We start from the raw sequence: 22,708 nt of genomic DNA, 5'->3' as shown, positions 1-22,708 counted from the left end.
TTCTTCTTTTCAAAGTGTTTTCCTGGAAATCAAAGATTGCTCAGGGGGAAACCTGCCACCATTATTTGGCTAAAAGAATAGAGTCTAAAAGTTTTGGAGTCTTCAACTATTCTGACAAGATGTTAAATGTTCAAATTAATATGACAGGAGATTTTGAGGATGAATCAGATGTCAGAAGTGTCCTGGAATCTGATGAGGAATGCACTGTGTTTTGATTGATGTCAAATTCTTAGAGCATAAGATAGAAATTCAAAGAGAAATTCCCTTTGACATACACTGTGAATATGGGAGAAAACAAATGGGTAAGGGGTGGGTAACGAGCAATAAATTATTACTCTCTGTGAACTACACATATCGAAACATATTCTTGAAGATGTTTGGAAAGGTAGCCGTTTACCATGATCACTTACAGAAGGATGAGGATATAGAATGCTGAGCTTTAGGTCAAGAAGCTCTGATATTGTGAGATTCAGAAAGAAATTGAGGACCCCTAAGTCCAGGAGTCATATCCTTCATAAACTTTTCTCTCCTATAAACAAAAATATTCTACAACATGACTAATGAAGAACTGCAAGACTTGCACAATTCTTGTCCATAGAAATTATGCTGAGAATTGCCAGGAAAAATTAATGCTTCATCCCTTCTAACGTATATAACACAGAGCTTTAGGATAAATCAAGAGGCAAGGCCACTCAGAACTGACTTTTGGAGGTGATTTTCTAACACCCAATTTTTAAGAAAAGACTTTAAATATTCTATATTTTTCCATTAAAGTTTAAATATCCAGGAAGTCTGATTCCATCTGTCATTTATCAAAAGTTAACATAATCTCACAGCCAAAACAAAATTCTTTTTTTTTGAGTACTGTGGATTGAACCCAGGGACACTCTGCCTTTGAGCTACATTCCCAGCTCTTTTAATTTTTTATTTTAAGACAGGGTCTCAATGAGTTTCTTAGGGTACTACTAAGCTGCTGAGGCTGGTTTCAAACTTGAGATCCCCATGCCTTAGCATCTCAAGTTACTGGGATTACAGGCATGCACCACTGCACCCAGTCACAAACTCCTTTTCTAAGGCATTTTCAGTTATATTCTTAAGAACCAAGCATGTACTCACAATATTGTAAAAACAAGTGAAGTAATTTTGCATAGATTATCTTAATTGCTCTTAACTGCAGTGATGCTTGCAATTTTATAGATGAGGAAGTTAAAGCCCCAAAATCTCATATTAACTAAATCACAAATGTTGAAGTAGAAAGTTCTTTAGGTTCCTAATTTAGTTTATTTGCCTACTTGTCAGATTTCCTGCAATGTTACAAATTAGAAAGTGGCTGGATTGTTTCTGCTTGAGATTTCATAACACGGTGTTTAATCTGTCATTTTCCACTACAGGAAAAAAATACTTTTGTGCTTTCAGTTTTTCACGTTATGGTTTTAACATGTTACTTGAAATTATCAAAAACTGCTGAACAAAATATTAATTTTCCTTATTACCATAATCACCAAGAAGTTTTCTACTTTTGACATATTAAATAGAAAAATAGTTAATAAAGGTCCTACATGGATAAAAATTAAAAAATTGATACTCTATCACAGGGAAAATCTTATGGGTGAACTAAAAAGAAAAAATCTAAAAATAAATAATCTGTACATTGCTCTGCATTTCTTAGCATTTTAAAATATTTTGTGTGTTCCAGTTTGTCTCAGTCACATTGAAAGGAAAAGAGATTATGTCTTATGCTTCCCTACCCTTTTCAAATCACCCAGATGCTGTTAATTACAAAATTGTTAAGTGGAATTTATAGATGTATGTGGTACTCCAGGTACCAGACCAACTGGAAGGCGAAGGCTCTCCATTTTAAATGCATTGAATTACACTGTGTTTGCTACCTGCTCTGATTTCTTTCCCCTTAGTCTTCCTCAACTAGTGCCAAGAATTCCTTTCATGGTGTTCAAAGTCTTCTGTGATGAAGCACTCAGTCCCTGGGAGAGGTGGCATGTGGATTTATACCCATACTCACTCGTGCCACTTTTGGGAGGGCAGCTTTTGATAAAGCCAGGGAACCTGGGATGACCGAAATTCTAAAACTTCAGTATGTGGTCAGAGTTGTGCGTTGAGCCAAAACGAGAAAAGAATGTTTAAGTCTTTGGATTTTATTCAATTCATTTCTTAATGCTCTTTCCTTTTACTCCCACCCTCTTGCTTTCTTTGGCTTTTGTTCTTTTATGAAATTCATAAAAGAAATGCCAGTTCTGTCTACTGGTCAACATATGATTGCAGTTAATAATATATTCTTCTTTGGAACAACACACTGTTGAAAAATAACAAGAGAGTGGATGTAATGATAATGATGTGAGATAATGCATATGATAGTTAACTAGATGTAGGCATTCTCCAATGCCTAAACAAGGTGTTATACATGGTACATACATATATATTTACCTGCCAATTTAAGTAAATAAAAATATATATCTGTAATGTACTTAGGTAACTAAAAAAAAAAGTGCCTTCTAATTACTGACTCCATTATTGGTTTTATTTTAACTAACTGAAGAGCTGGTCACTTAGTAATAATGGACAGCTCTTCTTTTCTTAATTAACTTGGAAGACATATTAAACTAGGATTTTGTGAAAAACCAAAGTTATTTTTGTGCACACACAGGGAATTGGGTTGGGGTGAATATTGCCTTCTTCTATGTATCATTCTGCAATTAATTTGATGTTTTCTTTCTCTGATGTGATTCTTAACCCCTTCTTTTTAGCTTACAATTTTATACTTGATTATTTAAATATGAATCGTGTGTGTGCATGTATGCACACATTATGCATTTCCATTTCATTAGTAATTCCATAATAGCAAAATATGAACAGGAACTTCCTATCATAAAACATTTGTTTACAAGAATTTATATGGAAATACTTCAGGTCACTGTCAATGGTGTATTTATTGCCAATTTGAAGCAGAGTTAAACTATAACTACTGGAACTAATGAGCCTCCCTGTGGTTAAAATGCTCAGTATCACTTTTCAGGAGGAAATTTGTCAGTCACACGTGACCTGACCATCTCTAAAAGAATTCAGAATCCTTTTATTCCATGTGAAAATTGAAATCCAGTCTGAGACTGGAGGGAATCTACACATGACTGCCTTCACTCTGGAACTGCCTCCTCCATTGTCACTGACAGTTGATAAACAGAAGGATCTTTTGAAAGGTAAAAACAGTGAAATTTATTATCACTCCCCCTCCGTAATGCTAAATGATGGCATTAGTGTCTTTTGCTCTAACATGCTATTTTTCTTCTATGGGACCTAAATATGTTGCTCCATTAGGATTTATCCCATCCATCACTGCAAGAGCTTTGTAAAACAGATGAGAAGATAAATATTATTCTCCTCAACATCTAGGTGGCATAAGCACAGAGTTTAAGTGACTTGTCAGGACCATAGTCACTTAGTTGTCAAGCTTGTATTGGGAAAAAAAAATGACTTCTATGCCTGTAAATGAAATTGTGTAATCTAGTAATTGAAGCATCAGATTGTACTGAAACTTGTTAAAAAGGCTAATAAGACTTGGCAAAGAACTTCTTCCTCTCCACAACATTCATGTTAAGTGAGTTGAATCTGCTAGTAAGGTACATTATTGTGAAATTTCTCTCAGCCCCATTATTTGTCAATCCCCATTTACAAAGCTGGAGGAACTTGCATTGATTCTAGTTTCTAAAGGGAAGTGTTGCTTCCCATTTTGCATTCTCTCATGTATACAATTTTATCCTCCACCAGCACACATGACTCCTACCATAGTTCAAACACTGTACTTGTTTGTTTTCTTGTCCATTAAGTCTTGAGGATCCGACCTAAAATCAGTCTCTCCACTCCCAGTAGTAGGCATGATCACAGATGTTTGTTCAGTGTTTTTTTGAGTAAACATAACTCAGCACATTATACAGTAGACAGTACAGTTCACAGAGGCACGAACAGGGTCTGCCTTGTTCTTCTGGGGCCCCTCCAAGTCTGAATGCTTTTTACATAGTTTATGTTCAATAAACTTTATTGAATTTATTGAATTTTACACATAGATGTCCACATAAAGAGAGAGTTTTAACCATACCTTCTTTTTCATTTTTTCCTCTCCAAAACTCAAAATTTGTAGTGTCCAGTTTTCTTATGATTGCTGCTGAATTAGTGTTGTCAGCCTTCTTTAGAAAAAAAGAACAGGCAAAGCAAATTTGTTCTTTGATGTCTGTTTATAAAAGGTCAGCACATGTCTTCCTCTCTACTCTTTCAGGAGTAAAAATACAAGCATTATAGGTGTCTTTTTTTTTTTTAAACATATAGTTTTGTTCTTTGGGTATGTGTGTGGACTGATGTGCCTGGACACAGACCCAAGTCTATTGTTTCCTCACAAGACAAGTTATGTAGGCAAGCATTACAAGAAAAAAAATATTCAAATTATTCTTGTAAAAAATTCAGCATACCTGCCAAAAATATTTCTTTTACCATAGATTTTCATAAGATCTTCTTTATGGAATACTTTCTTATTTCTTAATAATAATATTCACTGTTGAAAGATTTTACTTGCTTGATATGATCATAGTGAATTTCAAGGGGCAGTAAAGATCATAGATCATCTTGTACTTTTGTTGTTTCTCATATTACTAAACATAAAATTTAAGTGTATATAGACATATTTATGTGTGTATCTATATGTGTGCATGTATTTATGAACATCTGTGTATATATAAATATGCCTGTGTGATATAATCTTAAGATTAGTGTCTGAATGGGGTACCTAGGAGTGCAGTTTACCTTATTTTGCAAAGAGATAAATTGGGTCATAAGTTAAAGAACAGTGATGATCATCTTTTTGTTCTTCAATGAAATTCTTGAACTAAAGTGAGACATTCTGCATTTTACACATAGAATTTCTGGTTGTGGGATGTGCTCTTAAAAAGGGACATGTTATTCAGTTCTTTTGACAAATACAGTATGCATATCCTGAGTTCTTGAAGCAAATACATTTTATTTTCATTACATGCTTGCCATCTGTTTCCAATAATAACTAACTGTAGAGGGGTAAGACATGTCTGAGGAAGGAACCATCAGAAACCACCAGGGATGCTACCGAAAATAACATTCTAACTCTCCCCAATATACTAGGGAAATGGAATTTTGAAAAAGAAGATCAAATATTTCCCCTGGAAATTTCCCTTTTAATAATACATTCTCTGCAAAGTCTAACATGCTGCCATCAACCCTATATTCTTTTAGAAAATACTATCTTTAATTCAGAGATTGTTAACTTTTCTCTCAGAAAGTGCATTTCAAATACTATTTTAGAATATTATCTATACATCAAAAGTATTTTCCTCTTTTTATTTTCAGTTTATTTCTAAGAATAAAAACCTTTAAATGTAGGAAAATGCCCCATTTGGGAAGAAAATACATGCACATAGCACAGATATTTATATATAATTTACATTCAAAAGTAGCATATTTCTTCCATTACTGGTTTTTATTTTACATTTGGTAATAGAGGGAGGCATCATTTGGCCTGTTTTTTTTTTTTTTTTTTTTTATAGAGGAAGCAATACTGTTAAACAGATGTATTGATCTTCAAGGTTTCACTCCACAGGAACTAGACTAAATCTCAATACCAAGAAAAAGCAATTTAAAAAGTAAAAACAGGAAATTCTTTAGCTTTCTAGAAATTTTGAGAAAATGCTAAATAATCCTTGAGCATTTAATGCAATAAACAAAAGTGGCTGGGCTCTCTAAAACTTAACTTCCGTCATCTCCAGGACATGGGTAGTAATAGTTTTTACTTGTTAGAGATGTGGGATTGTGCATTTAAAATGCTTCGATGAAGGCCTGGCACATTCTCAATGTTATAAGTGGTACTGTTTTCATTTCAAGTTAGGCAGTTTAGTTCTCTTTCTCTCATGTTAAAAGTAATGCTGCTTGTTTACACATAATGAAAACTTCCTGTTTAAGTGTACAGTTGGATAAATTCTGATATCACCCCAAAAAGTTCCTTCTGCTCCTTTTCAGCCTCACACAACTATTGATCTGCTCTTAGAAATATAGTTTAATTTTATGTTATTATTTCATACAAATGGACTCCTGTCATATATATATTTCTACTTGCCTGTTTTAGCTCAGCAAGTTTTTAAATCTATTTATGTCTTTGGGTGCTAAATGTTCTTTTTCTTTTTATTGCTGAACTATATTCCCTTGTTTTAATATATGTTAGTCCTTTATCCATTCACCCACTGATGTAAATAAGGATTTTTTTTTCTATTTAAGTTGTCATGGACATTTTACGCAGATATTTTTGAGTGCAAATATGTTATAATTTCTCTTTTGTAACTCTTTTGGGGGAGAATTTTTCTCTTAAATGGTGAGTGTATGTTTAATTTTATAAGAAACTTTCACTTTTGCAAAGTGACTATGCTTTAACATTTCTACCCACAATACATGAGTTACAGTTGCTCTATTTAATATATTTTTTCTATTTTATTTGTTCTTTTTAGATATACATGACAGTAGAATGTAATATAGTAGAATGTATTACATACATGGAATATAACTTATTCTAATTACGATTCCATTCTTGTGGTTGCACTTGATGTGGAGTTTCACTGGCGGTCTATTCACATATGAACTCAGGAAAGTTACATCCAATTCATTCTACTGTCTTTCTTATTCCCATTCTTTCTCCCCTCCCTTTATTCCCCTTTGTCTAATCCAAAGAACTTCTGATCTTCCCTGCCCCAACCCCGCATTGTGTGTTAGCATTCACATATCAGAGAGAACATTCCGCCTTTGGATTTGGGGGATTGGCTTATTTCACTTAAAATGATAGTCTCAAGATCCATTCATTTACTGGCAAATACCATAAAGACATTTTTCTTTTTTTAAAAATAATTTATTTATTTTGATTCATTGTAAACAATTGGGGTACAACTTGTTTCACTGATTGTACATGAAGTAGAGTCGTACCATTTGTGTAATCATACATGTACATAGGGTGATGATGTCTGTCTCATTCTGTTATTTTTCCTTCCCTCCATCCCTCCCACTGCTCTTTTTCTTCTATACAATCCATCCTTCATCCACTCTTGCCTCCCCCCATTACGCATCATCATTCACTTATCAGAGAGATCATTTGTCCTTTGGTTTTTGGGGATTGGCTTATCTCACTTAGCATGATATTCTCCAATTACATTCATTTGCCTGCAAATGCCATAATTTTATTCTTCTTTATGGCTAAGTAATATTCCATTGTGAATATATACCTCAGTTTTTTTATCCATTCATCAATTGAAGGGCATCTAGGTAGGTTCCACAATCTAGCTATTGTGAATTGAGCAGCTATGAACATTGATGTGGCTGTATCTCTGTAGTATGCTGATTTTAAGTCCTTTGGGTATAGGCCAAGGAGTGGGATAGCTGGGTCAAATGGTGGTTTCATTCCAAGTTTTCTAAGGAATCTCCACACTACTTTCTAGAGTGGCTGCACTAATTTGCAACCTCACCAGCAATGCATGAGTGTACCTTTTTCCCCACATCCTTGTCAACACCTATTATTGCTAGTATTCTTGATAACAGCTATTCTAATTGGGTGGATGGAATCTTAGGATAGTTTTGATTTGCATTTCCCTTATTATTAGAGATGTTGAACATTTTTTTCATGTATCTGTTGATTGCTTGTAGATCTTCTGTGAAGTGTCTGCTCATTTCCTTAGCCATCTATTGATTGGGTTATTTGTGTTCTTGGTGTAAAGTGTTTTGAGTTCAATATAGATTCTGGAAATTAGTGCTCTATCTGAAGTATGTGTGGTAAAGATTTTCTCCCACTCTCTGGGCTCTCTCTTCACATTGCTAATAGTTTCCTTTGCTGGGAAAAGTTTTTAGTTTGAATCTATCCCAATTATTGATTCCTGCTTTTATTTCTTATGCTTTAGGAGTCCTGTAAAGGAAGCCTGATCCTAAGCCGACATGTTGAAGATTTGGACCTACTTTTTCTTCTATAAGATGCAGGGTCTCTGGTCTGATTCCAACGTCCTTGATCCATTGTGAGTTGAGTTTTGTGCAGGGTGAGAGATAGGGGTTTAGTTTCATTTTGCTGCATATGGATTTCCAGTTTTCTCAGCACCATTTGTTGAAGAGGCTATCTTTTCTCCATCATATGTTTTTGGCACTTCTGTCTAGTATGAGAAAACTGTATTTATTTGGGTTTGTCTCTGTGTCTTCTGTTCTGTATCCTTGGTCTACCTGTCTATTGTGGTGCCAATACCATGCTGTTTTCGTTACTATTTCTCTATAGTATAGTTGAAATTCTGGTACTGTGATACCCCCTGCTTCACTCTTCCTGCTAAGGATTGATAAATCCATTCTTATTTATGTCTGAGTAATATTCCATGGTGTACATATATCACATTTTCTTTAATTATTCATCTGTTGAAACCTAAGTTGGTTTCATAGTTTAGCTATTGTGAATTGAGCTGCTTCAAACATGGATGTGGCAGCATCACTGTAGTATGCTGATTGTAAGTCTTTTCAGTATATATCAAGCAGTGGAATAAATGGGTCAAATACTTAACGTTTGCAAATACTTAATATTATCAATAGTTAATGTTGCTAATCTTTTCATTCTGAAACCTTAGATTATCTCATAGTAGTAGTATTCCATTGCAGTTTATTAAACTTCTATTGCAGCACTTTTCTGTTATTGCTCATCTTTTAATGTGATTATAGAACATTTTTATACCTTCTATATAAAGTGCATTTTATACCTTCTATATAAAGTTCAAATCTTTTGCCCATATTTGCCAGGTTTTCTTTTTATTATTGAATTGTAAAAAATAATTCTTTATCCTGGATATGAGGGGTTTTTTTTCATATACAAGTATATTTTCCTCCAATCTGAACTGAATATTTTCATTTTCTTGGGAATTTCTTTCAAAGAAAAAAATTTTAGGTTTGAATAAAGTCATTTCTTTATTTTTCTTATATGATCTATGCTGCTAAACATTCCTGTCTCACAAGCAATAGCAACAAACAATAATTTCACAGAAGTTGCACAGGATTTTCTCAATGATATCCTCTTATCATAGATGTTCAATTGATCTTCATGTCTATTCCTTTTTTAATTTTTATTTTTGGCACCAAGAATTGAACCCAGGGGTACTTCACCATTGAGTCATCTCCCTAGCCACCCCCAACTCCTTTTTAGTTTGAGACAGGTCTCCCTAAGTTCCTTCGGGCCTCCCTAAATTGCTGAGTCTGGCTTTGAACTTGTAATCCTCCTGCCTTAGCCTCCTGAGCTGCTGGAATTACAGGAGTGTGACACTGCACCCAGCTCCATGTCTATTTTACATCAATAATATGCTGGATTTTTTATTGCAGCCTCTTTAGAGTCTTGACATAATGTCCTCAAATTGTGTTCTTCATTTTCAAAATCATTTTGACTATTTGCATTTCTTTGCATTCCATGGGAATTTATAATCCATATGACAATTTCCATCAAACAAAACAAGAAACCAAAACCCTGTGGTAGTATTGTGCTGACTCTAGATCAACTTAGATTAATAAATATCTTAAAAGTACTGTGTTTCCCAATTGATGAATTTGATATATCTCACCACTTATCCAGATCTTTTCCAGTTCTCACAGCAGAATTCCATGTTTCACTGGACAGGTCATGCTCCTGTTTTGCTAAATTCATCCCTAAATAGTTCACATTTTTAATGTTATTTAAATGGCATTTTAAATGTTCAATTCTCACTTGTTACCTGCCAGTACATAGTAATATAATTGTATTGACCTTGTACTTTGCAAACTTGTTAAATCCCCAATTTTATTTCTGCTTAATGATTCCTTGGAATTTTCCCCATAAATGATCATGTCACCTGCAAATAAATGCATGTAATATCCCCTCTCCAGTATCAATGACATTTCTTTTCTTTTTGCTTTATTGCACCGACATATTCTCCAGTCAACCATTAACCAAAAGTTTTAAATGCAATCTTACTTGTCAGTTTTCAAACTTAAGGAAAATAAGTATCCAGGCTTTCTTGTATGATGTATACTGTAGGTTTTTAATAGATAGTGTTTAACTGGTGTGGTCCATTGTGTCAAATCTTTCTGAGGAGGCAAATATGAATGGGATTGAAAAATCTTCAGAATTATTTTAATTAGCTCTTCTAAGCTATATTATCATGCTGAAGAATCTTTGGAATTTAACATTTCACATCAAAGGCCTATAACAGAGGCAAGCTCATTTTCTCTTTCGTTTGTGGCATATTTAAAACTCCAAAGTAATAATATTTTTGGATGGTGACATACCCTTATGAATTTAATGATATTAAATGAGAGGTAGAGAAGGAGAGAGACACTTAAAATTGCTATACAACTCTGCAAACCCAAATTTAATTTATTTAGTGTTTGATATTCAAAACTGAAGATTTATACAATTCTGTCTCTCTCTCTCCCTCCCTCCCTCTCTCTCTCTCTCTCTCTCTCTCTCTCTCTCTCTTTTATTTTTTCAATAGTAGGGATGGAGCCCAGAAGCCCTCTACTCTGCTACCACATCCCTAGCATCTCCAGTCCTTTGAATTTTTTTAAATTTTGAGACAGGCTTTTGCTTAGTTGCTGAGACTGGCCTTGATCTTGTGATCCTCCTGCCTCAGCCTCCCGAGTTTCTGGGATTACAGGTGTGCACCACTGTATCCAATCTAATTTTTTTCCTTCTAAGAAAGAATTAAACCCACAAAGAAAAAAATACTGATGTACAGAAAAAATTAATTAGTACAACTTTAGAAAACCATGATTCAAGTAATAGATTTTAAATTTCATGTACTTACGATTGTCTTCATTAAGGGAACTGGAAATTTTGTTTTCCGTCAGTGATAAATACATTTTTAATTGGTCATCAAGATCCAAAGAACTGCCAATACAAATACACACCTAGTGTCTGAGAGAGCTTTCTGTTACAAATAAGTCTTTGGATACGCTACTTTCTTCTCTATTTTTCAAAATACTTGGACTCCCTGGAGCCACAATTTTAAATCTCCACAGGGTTGACTTGGCTCTTTATCTTTTCAGACATAGATACAAAGAACTGGCAGTTTTAGTATCTGGGAGGCTGGTGTGTCTATAAATGTTTAATTTAGTTAAAAATGAATTGACAGTTATTTTTATTAGGCTTTGCACTGGTTTCAGTATTTGTTTCAAAAATAAAATGCATTAGCACCTTGTAAACTATGCCTAAATGTTCCTCTTTTTAAATGGCTGATGTATCATATGAAGCAGAGTTAAGCAGACAAAGGGTTTAGAATTATTTTGTCCTGAAAAGACACACACTAAGGATACTATTTCATCTCTCTTTATTTGTTTCATTAATGTATGGTCTTGAATTGTTTATATATTAATATTTGACAAATCCTGCAAAATTTGATTAGAAGATGAAATAAAGTCAAGTCCCTTAAGGAGCCCCTATAGCAATGATGAGAGAGTTGGTATTTTCTAGGACCCTTATCAGCTTATTAATATATTTGGAATAAATGAAAATGTACTGGAGGATGTGCTGTTTCTGTACACTCACACGGCAACACTTCCGACACCAGATGTGTAGATGGCTCCCAACACCATTCAATTCTCTGACAGCAGGTGGGTGTCCTTCAATTCAATTCAATTTTGACATTATCACCCTGGAGTTAGCATCAGGTTCCACAAGCTAAGGGCTCAGTCTCACAAGACTGAACCCACTTTGGATGCCAAACACAACCCAGGGCTCACATACTTCTGACAGATCAGCTGTAAATCAGTATTTTCTGAGGTTTCCTCCTTGGGTTTGGTAGAACTGCTCAAAGACATCAGGGAAACACTTTAATTATGTTTACTGCTACTCAGGAGCCTGGGTAGGCCATTAGGGCAATTCTGGGTGATTCCATCTCAAAATAAAATCAAAAAAGAAAAAGGGCTGGGGATGTAGTTTTAGTGGTACAACACTTGCCTAGCATGCACAAGGCCCTGGGTTCAATTCCCAGTGCCACAAAGGAAAAAAGTACATGTATATATAAAATTAATAAGTGTAAATATATAATATACTAATATGTATTACCTATAATATGGATTATATTACAAATATGTCCATAAAATAAATGTATATTATATATAATATGGACTATATTACATATATTATCCATATGATATGTGTAATATGTATATAAAGAATAAAATAAAATAAAAAATACAAATAAAATAAAGAATACAAATAAAAAGCCAGATGAAGAGTCCTGAGATAAGGAACTTCTATGCCTATTCTGTTAGGGTATATTACCTTCCCAGGATGTGGATGTATTCACTAATCCACCAACCTCAAAACTCATCACATTGTTCAGGCGTTTTTGTAGAGTTTAATCTCATTTCCCCACAACTGTTCTCATTGAGACTGAAAATTCCAAACATCTAATCACTTGGACTTTTTGGTGACCAACCCCATTCTGAAGCTATTAAAGGACCAATGAAAGTGACTGACTAACCCCTGTCTTCACCACATGCAAAGGCTTGTCAGTATGAGTGCTAGGAGCTAGCCAAAAAAAAAAAAAAAAAAAAAAATCACCATTTCTCCTTTCTACTGGATGACACATAATGACTTTCTTATTTTCTTATTAGTATTATAGTGGCATTTGTGTTTGCTGTTTTTGTTGCTGTTCAGCTCCTCCAAGGAAATGAAATTTTTTCTGGCTCTAAATTTCAGTTCTGATATCTAAGGATTTTTTTTGTTGCTGTTGTTGTTTCTTCTTCTTCTTTTTTTAAAAATCTAAATCATTGCATCCTACATACTAAGCTCTGGCTTAGCAGGCACAAACATGATTAGACTGCAGAAAGGTAGGGCTGCTGTGGCTCTTCAGGACTCACTCTTCCCTTGCTATATCTGAAATTGGGTCATTGGTTAAGAAATGAGAGGCATGCCCAAATACACTGGATAAACATATCATACGGATTTTATTTATTATTATAATTAGTTATTCATAAAAGTATAGATCTGAGTTTTTCTAAGCAATTGCCGGAGTTGACTATAAAAGAACTCAGTTTAATACTGTTATCTGTGATAGCCTTGAATCACCAGCCTCAAGTTCACATCGCAGCATCTTAATTCTCTCTCAGTCTTCTGAATGAACTGGGAATTCTTAAAGTTATATAAGAAAGTTGGCTCATGTTAAATCCAGCCTCATTGATTACTTCCACTGACAAATTAAAGAAAATAAACAGGAGATAAAAACTCCCCCAAAAACTGTTTCAAAAAAAAAAAAATACAACTTTCAGAAAACACAATGGTGCCTCTACAACTGGAAAATACATTTCAAAACTAAGAATGCATTGAATGGGGTTAAATTCAAAAATTCAATAGAAACTATGCAAATTTAAATAGAAATCAAGGAATGGCAGGAAAAAAACTTATGGAATCAAGTGTAAAGTACATGTGAAACTCATTGAAAAATGTAAAATTAATACTACCATATGAAAAGAGAGAAAATGAAACAGAAATATTTGGACAAAAAGGCTTAGTTTTAAAAAATATGAAGGAAGATATTCATCTACAGATGCAGTAAGAGAAATGACTTCATGCAGGATAAATACAAAGAAAATCATGACTAGGCCTTTTATACTCTCACTGTTCAAAATAAAGATAAGGAAAATAAATTAAAAACAGCCAGAAGAAAAAAAAAATCATAAATATCAGAGGGACAACAGAAAATACAGAATCTGAAAGATAATGGGAAAGCATTTTTAAACTTATGGAGTTAGAGTGAGAGTAATTGCCAACTTGGAATTTTATATTAAGGGGGGAAAAAACCTGCAAGGATTAATGTGCACTCATTATCTATTTTTGCATAACAAATCACTCCAAAACTTGGAAGTTTAAAACAACACAGGTTTTTAAAAATTGTATGGACTAGTGATAAATCTCAGTTGGTTGAGTGCTTGCCTAGCATGGACAAGGTCCTGGGTTCAAATCCTAGCACCATCTAAAAAAAATAAAAATCTTATGATCACTGTGGATTAGAAATTTGGTCACAGCTTAGCTGGGTTGTCTTATTCAGTGTCTTATATGTTGCTGTCTTATCTGAAAACTCCAATAGGGAAGGCTGTGCTTCAAAGTCCATGGGTTTCTAGCATCATTTGCACTTTGGTGTCTACTGAAATGAGAGTCTCACTACTCACTCAATGACTGGTGGCCAGAGATCAGCTCAACTCCCTGCCACATGGACCTTTACAACACAGTGTCTTCTTTTTAGCTAGACTTTGTTATACCTTCTCCCTGTCCAAGCAAAGGGAGAATTGGTTGAATTAAATTTAAAAAGTTAAGAAGACACAGGATACCTGATAAATTAGAGATAATAAAATCAGAGCTTTATAATAAAAATGCTAAAATGTTTCAAAATGTAAGAGGTAATCTTTTGAGAAACATCTATATTCCCATTTCTAATGGAATGATTTGTTTTTATGCTGTTGAGTTTTTTGAGTTCTTTATATATAATATCTAGATACTAATCCCTTCTTTTTAAAATTTATTTTTTTATAATTTTTATTAGTGCATTGGAATTGTCCATAATGGTAGGTTTTATTGTCATATATCTGTATATAAATATGATATATCAATATACCAATATCATTAATCCCTTCTCAAATGAATAATTAAAATATTTTCTCCAAATCTTCAGTTGTCTCTTCACTCTTGACTGTTTCTTTTGCTCTGTGAAAGTTTCTTAGTTATCGCATCTGTCAACTTTTGCTTATGGGATCTTTCCTAAAAAGGCACCGCCTGTATGATGTCTTGAAATGTTTTCTTCTAGTAGTTTTATACTTTCAGCATGAGATTTAGGTCTATGATCCATTTTGAGTTCATTTTCATTTATGGTGAAAGGTTGTGGTCTAGTTTCATGCTTCTGTATGTGAATATTCATTTTTCCCAACACCTTTGATTGAATGAACTGTCCTTTCTCTAACGTATGCTTTGGTGCCATTGGGTTCTGTATTCTGTTCTCTTGGTCTATGTGTGAGCTTTTCTTCCGGTACCGTACTGTTTTGGATCCTATCATTTTGTAGAATGTTTTGAGATCAAGTATTTGTCTAGCTTTGTTCTTTATTACTCGCAATCACTTTGGCTCTTAGGGTCTTCATGGTTCCATATTCTAGATATATGAATGGTCAAAAACTGTATGAAAAAAATGCTCAGCATCACTAGTCATCAGATAAATGCACATCAAAACTACAATGAGAAATCTTATCTTAGAATGGTTGTAATACAAATAGGAAAAATAAATTCTGGGAAGGATGAGGTCAAAGGAGAAATCTCCTATGCTGTTGGTATAAATGTAAATTTTCACAACTGTTATGTATGACAGTATGGAGGTTCCTCAAAAATTAAAAATAGAGCCACATATGATTTAGCAATCCCATGGCTGGGTATACATTCAGAGGAAATGAAGTCAGTAAATCAAAGAGATACATGGACTCTCATATTTCTTGCAGCTTTATTATGCAACCTAGAAATGGAAACAACAAATGTGTCTATCAGTTGATGAATGGATAAAGAAAACATGGTAAATATCCACAGTGGAATACAATTCAACCATAAAAGAATAAACTTCTACCATTAGTGGCAACATAGATGGAAATGAAGGACATCATGTTAGTGAAATTATTCAGGCACAGAAATATAAATACCACATATTCTTACTGATATCTAGAAGGCAATAAAATTGAGTTCCTAGAGGCAAAGTGTAAAACTGTGATCATTATGATGTAGGAGACCTAAGAAGAAGAGGGCTAGAAATAAATCAGACAATAGATACCAAGAGACAGTTAGAAAGGAGAAATAAATACTAGTGCTATTCATTAAGTAAAGCGATTATAGTTGATGATAATTTTTCTTATAATTTATAAAGAACTCTAAGAGAGGACTTTAAAGTTTCCCAACACAAAAAATGGTAAATATTTCAGGAGATGGGAATGCTAATTACCCCAATTTGATCATAATATATTGTATATATACATTGAATTATCACACTGTCCATTAATTAATTGTACATTAATATGTACAATTTAAAATCCAAATAAAATTTTAAAAATAAGAAATAAAATTAATAAGCTCAGAGAAGAACCTTATGAGAGAAGAAAACAAACATATTTACTAAATAAAAGTTATATTTTCCTTGAATAAATTAAGTATAATTTTAAACATTTTACATAAATTATCTTATGTTCACTGAGAAGTGAATGTAAAATGAGTAGATGTAAGTTTTATAAGAGAATAATAACATAAATTCTGGATTAACTTGACTATGAGTCAAAATTAGATCAAAATGATCTGAAATTGAGTACCCAATAGTAACAATAAAGGTTGAAAGAACCAAAGAATGTTATACATGTTATATTCATTTCAAAAAGTAAAATAGTGATTATTTTAATATGTAACTCAAGAATTCTATGATTAAATTGACCTGGAATAAGTTGGCAAGAAGTTAGAAATGGATTCAATTATTTATGAATTGAATTCATGCAGGCTGGGCATAAAGATACATATGGAAAATAAGAGAAAACAGCAGTTTAGTGAATGCATGCTTAAATGAGAGAATTTATCTTACATCCTGTTGCTTTAGGAAATAACTTGAGCTTATTTATTGTTTTAATATACATAGACAGACTCCTGAGCCAATAGTAATTACCCTTGCCCTTTTAATGCTATTTCAGATGGATTTGTCTGGTCAATTAACATAGTAGTACATCTGCCCTTTTAAATTCTTATTGATTTAACAAATATTTGTGGAGTATCAGGTAGCATTATTAGTCATTTTTGTATCTCCTATTATTGAGCTTACATTCATCACATTGTGAACCCAAATCTCTTCTTATATACAAGCAAAAGAAAGGCCAAAGAATATTTGTAAACATTATATTTGCACGCTTTCATCTCTTTATATGTTCTGTTCATATCCTTCATAAGTATTTTACTTCCAAAATGGGGAGCACTATTTTAAGTACTATATTTCTGGAGTTGCCTATTCAACTAAACATAAGTAAAATTCATAGATCAGGTATGTCTTATGAACTACTGGGTTGAACTCATTCTCAAGTTTATGTATTGTCTAGCAAAAACATTAGGAGTCTTTGAAGAAGTGGTTTACATATAGATGCCTGTGAAAGGAAATGTCTGTTTCTATTTCTTGCCAACTTAAGTCAGTCTAAGCTTTGAGAGACTGAAACTGCATGAAGTAGGATAAGAGTATGTAGACAGGATTTGCTGAGACATAGGTGTAGAAATAACTCAGTTTTGGATCCTAAGCAGACACAGGGAAACACAGGATAAGACAGAAACACTTTCTCATGGCTTCAGAGATAGATGAAATAACCCCAGCAATGTCCCATAAATGAAAGAGGAAGAAAAATGGCATGCAATTGAGACAGAAAATTTTATATTGGACTCTAAACTTTCTTAATATTAAGAAAAAATTCCCAAGAAAAACTGCATCCAAGAGCCCATTTATATTTTACATCCTGGATTAATATGTATTACAGAAAGATGCTCTGCAGAGCAGCAGGTAGGTTAAAATGGCACCAGAATGGAGAAAGTGAATTCAACTAAGAAGCAATAGAGAAAAACTGAAATGATATGCTGGTCTTTGAGAAACATTGTTCCAGTGCAGGTGGAGGAAATGAGATTGAAGGTATGTCAAGAATACAGAAAAGCTAAGAGTTAGTGACAGATTATTAGAACTTGCAGAAGAGTAGGTATTCAAACAGTTGTCTTGGATAGCTGAGAAAGCAGTAAGGATCAGTACAGGCAATTCAGAAGGAGCATATTTTCATGCTGAATAAAGATGGGCATAGAGGAGAGAAACCTGGTCAGTATCCTTCAAAGTAACATTTATCTTGACATTGCATCCCAGACCTGTTCTCAGTGTCCCTTAACTTGGCTAGGGTTCTTTGAGAATGGAGAGGGGCCTCTCACAGAAATAGGGTTTAAGTGTCCTCCTTTTTTTCAAAGATGACGCATTATATTCCAAGCATCTGGAGTCATGAGATGCTGGATCATTCTACACAAAATATGAACCCCCACCTAAAATGTGAAGAAAGAAGTCTATGCTAAAGAAACAAATCTTGGAAATCATCAGCTGACAATGTAAATGTAAATACATTCACCATGAAAAGATGAAGAGAGTAGAATTCACATGTGCACTTGCAGAGAATACTCACATGTTAGTGGAGGAGTATACAGAAAAGGAAACCAAAAGAAACATAGAGGAGAAGAATGCAAAATGACATCTGGAAGCCAATAACAAATAGGCAGTGATTAATGGTGTCAAATGTTCCTGACATTTGAAAAATATGTTTATAGTTATTAGCAAGAATTAGCTCACACTGGGCATGGTGGCTCATGCCTGTAATTCCAGCAGCTTGGGAGGCTGAGGCAGGAGGATTGCCAGTTCAACACCAGCCTCAGCAACTTAGCAAGGCCCTGTCTCAAAAAGAAAAAAATGGACTGTGGATGTGGTGCAGTAGTTAAATGCCCCTGGGTTCAATTCCTAGTGTGAAAAAAAAAAAGAAAGGAAAAGAAAGAAAGGAACAGCTCAGGCTGAATACAGATAACATTTTCAAAAAATAGTTGTAAATAAAAGAAGAAAAAAGGGTGAGTAGATTATTTAGCTAAAATGTATGAAACTCAAACATGTCATTTCTAAGTCATTTATATTTGCAAGTAATGCATATGTAGTTATTAAATTCTCATAAGAAATAACACTGAAGAGATTCATTCAGTTTCATACAGACAGATAGAGCTTCAGTGTTGCACAATTTTATGTATGTAATAATTGACAGAGTTGAAATTCTAACCTCCACAGTAGATTTTTAGATCTTAATATTGCTTCAGTTAAAGCTAAAAGAGAATGAGGGAAAATTAAGCATCTTTATATGAAGGGAGGTAATCATTGGACATTCTCTAAGGTTTTGTTAATTAAAAACACATTAAATTCATGATACATTTGTGTTAAGTAATTTTTAAAACATATTCTAATCATTTGAGGGGCACATATTTATGTCAAATGTCTAGTCACTTCTCATCTTTTAGGGTTCTCACTTCTCATCTTGTAGGGTTCTGTTTAAATATCAACAGAAAGAAAATGTTGCTGACCTCCTAAGATAAATATTGAAAACACATACCCAATTTTAAATAAGACAGATGTTGGTTTTCTTTTATCGTCTCTAAAAAGAAATAAGTTCTAAAATTTGAAAAGATTAAGGACTTCGTGACATTGATGTGTATAATCAGCAGCAGTATACCTGTCACAGAACAAAAATGCTTAAATATTTCCGATGTATATATGAATAAATGGTTGCATGAATAGAAAGATGGATGGATGGATGGATTGTCAGATGGATATGGACAGATGAACAAATAAATAAACCACTATGATGGTAATTCTATAGAAATAAACTTCTGAGGATGGTAACCCAAAAAATAAAATTATGCTACCCCTTTCTTTGAAAGACAAGCAGAGAAATGAGATGTTTCCATAATTTTTTACAAAAAGAAAATTGAAATTGGAAATCTGAACTGCCCTAAAATAAATTGGATTTCTCTAATTTCTGTACAATCATATACCACTAACCTAAAAAGTCTTCATAAAGAAACAATAGATATAAGTTTATAAAGGCACAATCTGTATTATTTTCATGCTGTGACTTCTTCTTTTTTTTTTTTTTAATTTGATCTTGAGGCCCTTTCCTTGAGAGTTTCCATAGATCATGACAGACATCTCTATTGATCCCTGACCAAGGTGAAGTTAGGTTCAAGAGTACATGTCAGGTGAGACTAAATGAGAATGTAAAATAAAAATGTATGAATGGAAGAAGCTTACTTAAGGATCCAGAGAGGTTAGGAGAGCCAACTGGAGGCTCTGGGAAGCCTAGAGGTGATGGAGCTCAGGCAGTGGGTGGGGAGTGAGGGGGAACTGCAGGACCACACCTTTATTAAGATCCACTGGTATTATCCCTGAGAAGATATGTGTGAGGACAACCTTATTTACACTTCATGTGACCATGAAGCTTCATCATAGTCAGCAGGGGTTGTATTTGGTGTGGGGCTGGTGAGAGGAGGAACAAGCTCTCTGTATTACAACTAACTACACCAGGACAGGAAATTTTAAATGGGACAAAAGTGATGGACTTCAATTAGGTTTCAAAAAAGGTATGTCAAGTCTCAAAATGGATGCTGAGGCAGCAACTATACTAGACAAATTGATGACACATGTGTATTACAGGAAAAGAGATGCTCCATATTAGTACTAAACAAAAACGACCAAAGTGGCTTGAAAATTACATTTTTGATGTAATCAACTTCTTAATAATTTACATTTTAACATAGATCCTATAATTATCAGAGTGCACCATATAATTACAAGTCTTTTGGTATTCTGATGTATTTGTTACTACCTTTGTTAAGAAAGAAATAACTAATTTACAAGGAAACCTCTGTGTGTGTTTGTGTGTGTGTGTGATTACCAACAAGTATCACAAACTAAAAGGAATTAAGTACAGAATGAATTAACTAACTGTCAACATGTATGGAGAAAATCACAGCAGCTTACAAGAGTTCTTTCAATGAAGCACAAATAATCACTTTAATGAGACTAGCTTGAGTTAAATTTTTTATATAGAGTAAGCTCTTAGAGAATATAATTTAGAAACTAATTTTGTAAGAGCCAATTCATTTCCCTTCTTAGATAGGAAGAATGGCTAAACCAGTACATCAATAAACTTCCCACTTACTTTATACTCAGGTGGCTCTGCCATTAATTCCACTATCCAACGTTGAATGGAAAAAAATACATTTCAGAGAAAATGGAAAAATAATTGGTTACCATGGAAATACCAGTTTTTGTGGATATTGCTCGCCACAAGATGTCAAATATTTAGGATTGTTTGCCAACTAGAGACTTTGTATTTTTGACTGTTAATAAGAAGATAATGTAAACTTTCAATTTATTTGTAGCTCCCAAAGAAGGTTTTATAAGACCTAGTAGGCTAATTTCAGCAAGAAGATTCTTGACCTTTGGCTAGAATTATAAAAACAATTTCATATAATTATATTGGTTAGATTATGGTAATCAAAAGCTTCTGTGTATGGATATTTTCATATTCATAAATGATACATTTAAAGTGTCATTGGATAAGGATATTGGTAAGGTAGACCAAAGATTTAAAGGCAGAGGGCAGTTAAAGGGTAAAATATATAAAAAACGTGATAACTAATGACCTTAGGAATTTATGCTATATAAGTGTTACAAAAATGGAAAATACTATTATAGCTAAATTTAACATTTTATCATTAATATTAATTTAAATGCATAATAGAAAAAGAGAGAAGCAGTGGTAATTAAGCAAAAGTAAAAGTCTGACTTTAAGTTAGATTTTAAACTACTAAAGGCAAACAATTTCTTCCTTTGCACATTATGGGTGAGAATATATCAGAATTCAATATTTGTTCCCCTCTTCAAAGAGCAATTCAAATATGCCACATTTCCCAGTTTATCTTTCCCATCAGGAATTAACACGGCATTGTTTTTCAGATTATGTGCTGAATTTTTTATCTTCAACAGATTGTCACTATAATTTGTTCATTTATTTATTCATTATTCAGAAAAGTTTAAAGCACTTCAAATGATATGAAAGAATAATGTTTTCAACATCTTAATAAAATTTCACTAATAGGAAAATAACAACATCGAATTGGTTGGAACAACGATGAAAAACGACCAGAAAAGTCACAAGGTCTAGACTTCATGGAAGTGTATGGGATTTCTCCTCTAGTGGGACTGTGAGAGGGAAAATGTCTTTAGGTCAGCCCTCCTCCCTTTGTGTTTCAGGGTCTCAGCTGATGGAGAATGTGGAGCCTGTGGCTTCTCTGGTCTCACTGAAGATAATCTTCATTTAAGACAACCAGAGTTCTAAAGAGCAGGAGGTCAGTTTTGGAAGGTGTGGACTTCAGCTTTGTTTATATTCCTTGCACAGAATTCACTCAAACCCAGGAGCACATCTTCACTCAAAGGTCTGGCAGTCATGATTATCCTTGATGAATGGGGAGCTGTTTCCCAGTGGTAACTATTCTTAAGAAGCAGATGACTAGCATTTGGTAAACAGTTAATTAGCTGCTTCCAAAACATGAAGATATATTATGATTTTAAAATACTTTATTTATATTTCTTATTTTAATAATGATGTGACAAATGTCAGTTGTACTTCAAACTATCTTTATACTCCTCTTTTATTCCATTCCTCATCTTTAATCCCCAGAAGCAATTACTCTCTTGAGGGAATTATAGGAAAGGCCTTTTGTTTTAAAAAAAAATAATGTGTACAATATTGTTGTGTATTATATAAAATTACACTGAATGTATTATATCAAATATAGAATTGTAGTTTTAATTTTTTGTTCTCTGGAAGTAGAATTTTTATTTTTATATGTTTAACAAAATATATACTTGTTTCTTTTTACAGTGTGCTTTACAGGATTGCATTGAAAACTCTGCTATATTTTATATATTCTTTCATGTATTAATGAGCATTCAAGTTGTCTGCTATTTTAGGACTGGATTTTTTTTTTTTTAATTCCCCAGTTCTTGGAACTGAATTCAGGGCC

Source organism: Sciurus carolinensis, chromosome 1 (assembly GCF_902686445.1).
Source record: "Sciurus carolinensis chromosome 1, mSciCar1.2, whole genome shotgun sequence".
Classification (NCBI taxonomy): domain Eukaryota; kingdom Metazoa; phylum Chordata; class Mammalia; order Rodentia; family Sciuridae; genus Sciurus; species Sciurus carolinensis.
This window is presented reverse-complemented; position numbering follows the sequence as displayed.